Raw genomic sequence first — 8,249 nt, forward strand, 5'->3', positions numbered from 1 at the left:
CAAAATACAAATAGACTAGATATTGTAACTATAATTCTTGCTTTATAACTATTTTGTTATATATAATTTTACTCTGTTGAAGTTAAAACTTTGCTTTTAAATAGAAAGAAAAAGGGAAATTATGGGTGATGTTGCTCTGGGCAGCCAGGGAAATCCCACAAAATACCAGGAGAGAAGAAGCAAGAGTCAGCTATCTGCATTGGGGAATATGCAAATGCAGCCAACTGGCAGCATTTGGACCCCAAGTGCCTGTGGAGTTGGCTGCAAATAGGATGCAGCAGAAAAATCCCTAACTCAATCAGGAGCTTGGAGAAAAACAGGAAAGCTTAGACAGTGAAGTGGTGACTCTGGAAAGAGCCTTGGATGCAGCTTCTGTATGAGCTGGTAGCTGTAAAGCCACAGGCAAGCAACCTTTTCATTAATTTTTGCCCCAACAGTTGGATGCCAGATGAAGTGAAATACTAATTAGTCTTATTAAACAAAAACCCAGTGTCAGATATCGAAGGTAAAAGCAGAGAGATCAGAGAATCAGAGCAGACAGACACTAGAGATTTCTTACTGCTCCAAAATCTCAAACTGAATGGGGCTAAGGTCCTGTCTCTACCTGCCTTATATTCCTGTCTCTACCTCCCTAGTGCTGAGATTAAAGTCATAAGTTTCCCATGTGCTGAGATCAAAGGCGTAAGCCTCCCAAGTGCTGGGAAGAAATGTTTGAGCCTCCCAAGTGCTGGGATCAAAGGCTTACACCACCACTGCCCAGCTCAGTTTCTATTTTAGAATGGTTCAATCTCATGTAGTCCAGGGTGGACTTGAAATCCTGATCTTCCTGTTTCTCCCGCCCAAGTGCTGGGGTTAAAGGTGTGTGCCACAACTGCCTGACCTCTATGCTTAAGTCTGAACTCTAGGCAAGCTTGCTTTGTCAGAACAAAAAGTATTAAACAACAGGCCTGTGCTGCCACTCTGGACCATGGTGATATCTGAGGTCAAACTGTAGCTGAGGGCCACGAGAACGTTCATGGTTGTATAGTAGGTGGAGTCTGGGTTCATGTCTGCAACCCATGGTAAAACCATCCCATGAGCGAGCAGGCCCCATGACTTGGGCAATAGAGAGTTGGTCCCACCCTTCACTGGGAGCTTCATAGGAGACCTGCTTCCAAGATAAGATTATCCTTATCATCCACGGCCCTGGAAGAAATTCTCTCTTGTCAGCTGACACAACAAGATAGCTAACCCATACATGGTAGCATCAGCCATACCCCTCACTGTGTGCACAGGATATCTGTCCCAGATGATGTGGGCATGAGAGATCTGGCCTCAAGTCTTATCTGTTAGGCTTTTCCCAGTGGAAAACTAGACTGACTAACTCAGCTACTACCCAGGCTCACATTCAAGATTTTGTGTTGGCTACCACAACATCAACTGCATCAATAACCAGCTGTAGTGGGTGAAGGAAAAATCCTGTATAACCATAGCCACAGGATATCCATGACTAGGGACAACAGCAGAATATTCTAGAGAAGTTTTGTTGATGGTGCAGTATTGATGGTAAACCAGAAGCTAGGGGCCTTATACCAGCCCAACAACTCATTACAATGAGCATTTGCAGGTAAAGCTCTTTGAGTAAAGAATATATTCCAAGACACACCATAGCTCCCCAGGCTGATAAAAATAAATGAATATGTGTTGGAGAGGCAGGATAGATGGGTGATCAAAGTGTTTTATTTATTTATTTATTTATTTGGGGGATGGAGGCTACAAGGTAGAATGACAGACATGGAAAGAATCAGAAATGAGTGTGATTAAGGTACATAATGTGAAATTCCCAAAAAAATCAGTTAAAAATTATGTTTAAATAAGAAAAAACAAATAGAGAGCCGGGTGGTTGGTGGTTGTGGCGCATGCCTTTAATCCCAGCACTCGGGAGGCAGAGCCAGGCAGATCTCTGTGACTTTGAGGCCAGCCTCGTATAAAAAGTGAGTTCCAGGAAAGGCACAAAACTACATAGAGAAACCCTGTCTCAAAACACACACACACACACACACACACACACACACACACACACACACACAATAGAATCTTAGATCTAATCCATTTACATACTTTCAATGATTACTGTTTTAGATTTCTGCACATAAGATATGCTTACACAGCATAGAACATCATGATATATCCACCCCTACTTTGCTAGAAGTACAGGTGAAACCCCAAATCCAAGAGTGTACCTTAGAAAAACAAGTGGCTTTCACCACAAATTTGAATATTCTTATCAACTCATAGATAATTTCATGCAGAGTATTTTAATCATATTCAACATCTCTCTTCAAAAATCTCTCAGAATCACTCCTACCTATCTACCCACTAAATTTCAAGTTATTTTATTTGTAAACCTATCACACATAAATTGTGTTTGCCAAAGTATTATTGAGTTTTGGATCGAACCCTGAATGTGCTCAATTTGCAAGACAGCAACACTGTTGAAGGAAACTGGCCCTCTCCTTCTCCTAACAGTTATCAAATACCAATCCCACTTCATGTAGTGATTGGACTTAATTCCTACCTCCTCCATGCCCACTCCACTGATATATTTTCTGACATTCACAGATGTGTATGCTGGCACACAGTAATTGTGAGTTCAATTATAGGACTGCAAAATACTTGAGTCATAAAATATGGAATTCAGCAGATACTGACTTGGAAGTTATATCTCTACTGGTCAGCTTTCCTACTCCTACAAGGTGCTATGCTCTCTACTAGAGGAAAACAGTAATCAATGTCACCCAGCAAGTAACTGTGAGAGCTACAAAAAGGCATACCTGGCAAGATAGGCTCACTTATACCACAGTAGAAGAAAAATGGCAGAAGTAAACAACCACATTATGAAAGGATATAAAGCACTCAATGAGGAGTCCATAACTACAGTAGTTAATGTGCCTGAGAACCTGTGGCTAGCCTGGCCATAGGCTAAAATGAAGAATATACTACTATTATTCTGGGAAATGATCTTACTATTAAAATAATATATATCATAAGTTGTTAGACTAATATTTTGAAGGACATGAATGTCTAAAATTTTAGATATACAACATTATGCAACCATAGAGATACTGGAATATACAACAAGCATAGATAGTTTACTATAACTGCTCATATTATGAAGTGAATTTCTAGCATATTTCTATGCTTCTAAAAATCCTCAGCCTTAAAAATAAGACCATATTTCAAGGAAGAAGCAATCAGTAGTTGAATTCTAATTGAAAGAACACTCAGTTCCACATTCCAGAATGAAATGTTCCTTATACATCATGTTGCTGGAAAAGAGACTTCAATCTGCAACTTCAAAGGGAAAGACTTGCATCCTGTCCACATTCAAAAGTTAAGTTTAAACAATATAAATTATACCACAAGAAAGTGAATATTTCTATATTCTGATATGAGAAAATGTGTATAATATAGCATAAAACACTCTAAATATGAGGTCCAAACAATGACCTGGGTAACATTAAATTAAGAGACTCAGCACATCAAATTATACAGACACACACACACACACACACACACACACACACACACACACACACACACACACAAGATTATTCACTAGGTGCTAGAGTGAGGAAGGGAGAAAAAAGATAAATATTCTTTTTTTAACTCGTACAAAATGTACAACCAAACACATTCAATGTTAAAGAAAAGGGGAGTGATGTCTGGTATTCTAGTTAGATCCACTGCCAGATGTTTTAATGCAGTAACAGAAATGTAAAGTGAAACTAGCATAAAGAACACCAGCTCTTGGTAAGAAAATGGATAAGTTAGGTGTGTGACATACTGTCAATAGTATTCTTGACTCATATATTTCACTGGAGTAGATGCACACCTGCTTGTTCACAATCTCACTCCTGTGGGAATGTCTTCCAAAACAAATTTTAAAATGTATGTGCAAGAAATAGCTTCAAACCAATGGCCTCTCAATGCATTCTTTAAGAGCACACTGCCTCAATTATACATAGTGGCAAATTTGTTTAATCCTTGTACCAAGGAGGTAGAGATAGGTAGGACACTGTGAATTCAACACCAGCCTAATCTACATAGTGAATGCCAGAACACTCAGAACTACATAGTGAGACCCCGAATCCAAACAAACAAACAAACAAATAAAAGGGAATATATCTTCTGTGGCAGTATAAATAAATATGAAATACATTAACAAAGACCAAATATATAAAAATATGAGTTCATATGACACATATTACTTGAGGCAAATCTGAAAGTAGTCAACGGGGATCCAGTCTCTTACAAGTTAACACAGATATGAACCCATGTCTCCATAGTCCTATCCTAGAAAGAACCCAACAGGATTCTATAACTGATGTAATGATTTAGAAGTGTAACAAGCACAGCTGTGACTGTGTTATTCTATTTCATAAAGTGTAAAAGTTAAGACAGGGTTTCACTCTGTTATCTAGGCTGGCCTGGAAATTCCTGCAGCTCCTTCCTTGGCCTGTGCATTCCTGGGATTGTAGTATTCAGCCTAACTTAGTTTCTTGATATATGTGTGACACATTAAGGTGATTTTCACTGATGAGTTCCAGTGCCCTGGGTATTGTGTGTTCTCTTTCTTCCTTTTGGAGAAAAAAAATCTAATTACTTTACACATAAACAGAAAATGAATTTGTTATAAAGACTGCTAGAATATGGTTTATATGAAGTGTCTTCTCTAGTCAAAGAGCTACAGGCCAAAGCCAAACCACTCATGAATATTAACACAATAAACATTGCAACTTTGTCATGACACACATTGGAAAACTATTCTGCATCTTTGCTAAATTTTATATATTTTAGTTGCTATTTTAGTCATAGAAATCATACCAGGAAGGTCATTTTCAACAATATGCAGAGCCCTTCAGAGATCAGTTTAAATAACAGTACCCTGTGCAAAATCTTCAGTTCCCCCTACCTGCAGGACTTTGTTTGCTGAGGTGCCTGACATAATGGCTGACAATAGTCTGTTAATTTAGCAGATCTGTCAGGAATGAAGAAAATATTCACAGTCACAGAAAATTCTCTAAACTGAGATTCCAAGGCCTTGGAAGATGATGACTGAGAGTGGAATGTACCATGTTTAAGAATCAGGTATGACTTCAAGGGCTCATTTAGTGTATGGAACACATAGGAGGGGAAGAGTGAACACACAGAAAACAATCTTCACACAGACAGGTGTGAAGCATCATTATTTTCCAGTTCCTGCAGGTACCCTGCCAGTTTTCAGTGATTGCCACTTGAATACAGTGCCATGAAATATTTCCTGTGTACACTGTGTAATCATTTTTATTACATCAACTGAAATCATTTTTCCCATAGAGAAGTACTTATTGAAAATTTAACTGCATTAGGTCTTCCTAGAGTTAGACTGAAAATTGCAAACAGAGATGGCAATCTATGAATCACTGTTCCAATACTGTTCCTATGACACCTCCTGTTATTTGCATAGAAGTTTGATGTGGACAACGTATTTCTATTCACTGCCAAGATAAAACCTGAGAATAAACCTTGTAGATGATTGCCTAAAGCAAAAACATCATTTTGAACAGTTTGGATGCTTTAAAAAAAATTAGAACATGACCTGGCTGCTTCCACACACAGTCATCTAATTTTTTACTCAAATCAAGTTATTACTATGTTGAGCAGAGAGCTCAGGTGGTAAACTGCTTGAAGTGTAGTTAGAAGGACCTGTGTTCAATCTCCAGATCTCCCATAAACCGACAATAGTTGTATTGTAGTATACTTGTAATGCAAGCTCCAGAGAAGCAAAGAGGGGAGATTTTCTAGGGATCTCTTATTATCCATTCTAGACTGCATAGAGAGTTCCAGGCAGTTCAGAGGCCCTATTTCAAGAAGAAACAAGGTGGAACTATCTAAGGAAATCCTACAGCACAGTCAAGTGACAGTTCTCCTGAACTCACAGAGCATGTGTGTGTGTGTGCGCACACACACACACACACACACAAACACATGCATGCACACACACACACATAAACAGAGACAGAGACAAGGAGACAGAGAGACAGAGATGAATACATGTACACATAGAGAGAAAAGAACATTAAATTCTTGCAAATTTCAAATTGTGTCTTACAATCGACAGTTTCTAAATTTATTAAACTGATAGTGGTAAATCCAATTTAGGAATTTCATTTAACTACAATATATGGGTAGATTGACTATAAGAATGCAAAATATGAATTTTGTAACTTTGAACACACAAGAAAATGTGAGCTTTGGAGATGTTCCCATGGTAAATTCTTTGCCTCCTGTGCCCAAAGTATGGATTTCAACAACTTCAGCTATCAAAATTGAAATTAACCTCAACATGGCACACCATTTGAGTATCACTAAACTAGAAGTAATGACAGGAGATGGATTTACTCCAGATGAGCATCTTGCAAAATTCACAATTACAATGTCATTTTTCCTTCAACACCAAGTTCCCAAATACAAGTAAAGCAGCCTCAGTGATGATAAGCACTGAGTCTCAGGGCAGACCCAGCTCCTGTGGCTGTCATAGATGGAATGCTGCCTAGAAATGTGTCTCACCCAGAGGCAGGTCCAGATCCCAGCTCCTCCCCAAGAGGAAATGACTTTGATAATCTTCATCACAAACTTTAAGTTTTTATACCAGGATCTATGTTTGTCATCTTGAGACTTTACCATCTAGTTCATGTAAAATATTAGGGGTTGGAAGTGAGAAAACATAATTAATGCCATCTTCATTACTTTTGAAGTCAGGTTCATTATCATTAGTCTGGCCTGGATTTTCTTACATTATTTTTACAAATAAGAGATTAGCACAAACTCAGGGAAGCTGTTGACCTCAGTAATTGTGTTTATAGCCCATAAAGCCTTCCTCTTTTTTTTTTTTGAAACAGGATTTCTCTGTGTTGCTTTGGAGCCTGTCCTGGATCTTGCTCTGTAGACCAGGCTGGCCTCGATCTCACAGAGATACACCTGGCTCTGCCTCCCAAGTGCGGGGATTAAAAGCATGCACCACCCACCACCACCAGCAAAAGCCTTCCACTTACTTTGTTCAAATTCACACTGTTCTATTTCTACCCAGAATACTTTTTCCAGATGTGAGTACCTGCTAGACCTCCCTTCTATGCTTGCTCTGCCTGCCAGACTAAAGCACACAATGATTACTTGATATATTCCCTCTGCAATCCATCAAGTCCAGGTGCAGTTCCTAATATAAGAACCAGCACTGTGGAAATAGGAGGCAGTTCAACTCTGAGATAAAGGATCATAGTTCTATGACCTCATCTCCCTTCAGAACTACAGACTTCTTCCCTGTAAGTTGCAGTGAATGCACTGGCTTTCAGAGCCAAGGAGTTTGCTCAATCATTTCTTTTCCATTTGCTAATTAACACCATGAATGCCCATTTCTCCAAAGGGAAAAAGTGTTTGGGGAGCCTTTTACTTTTTCATGTTCCCTCAAGACTATGTGGGAAAGACATCAAGCCTTCCTGTATTTTGTCTCCATAGACTTGTTTTCTCTGGATTCTTTTACACAAAGAGATGCCACCTGTTAGGTTTTGGTCCCCAGTGATAACCCATTTCCAATACTCAGCAGGAAAGAGTCAGGAATTTGGGTATATTTAATGAAGCAATAGTAAGAGAAATACATGATGTCATAATTTGTACTAGAAATCACTGCAATCTTGGTACAACAGGATGCAAATTAACTGGAAATGATGGTATGGATATGCCAGGAAAAGTTACAGATATCACCTGGCATTGACAAGAAGTCAGAGCCTTATCCTTAAATTATACATAAAACATTTCTCAGAAATGAAGGCATTTATGTACATTAAAAAGATATAATCAAGTACTATCTTTTGACTCGACAAGCAATGAGTGGAAACCTAAGATATGTAGGTTTTTCCTCCTTTATTGAAAATTGCATTTTCATTTAACATATGCTAATAATAGTTTCCATTTTTTCTACTCCTTCCACTTCATTCCCACCTCCCCTCCAATCTGGAACACTCACTTTTTGTCTCTGATTAAAAACAAACAGGTTTTCAAGGATAATTATAATATGATAATATAATATAATATAATTAATATATAATTAATTTAATAAAAACGCCTCAGAATACAATAAAACAGAAGAAAAGAACCCAAGACATGGGCAAGGAGGAAATACAAAGACTGAGATCCACTTGTTCCCATATAAAGACAAAACTGGAAGCCAT

This window comes from Peromyscus leucopus, chromosome 1, assembly GCF_004664715.2.
Source record: "Peromyscus leucopus breed LL Stock chromosome 1, UCI_PerLeu_2.1, whole genome shotgun sequence".
In the NCBI taxonomy this organism is placed as follows: domain Eukaryota; kingdom Metazoa; phylum Chordata; class Mammalia; order Rodentia; family Cricetidae; genus Peromyscus; species Peromyscus leucopus.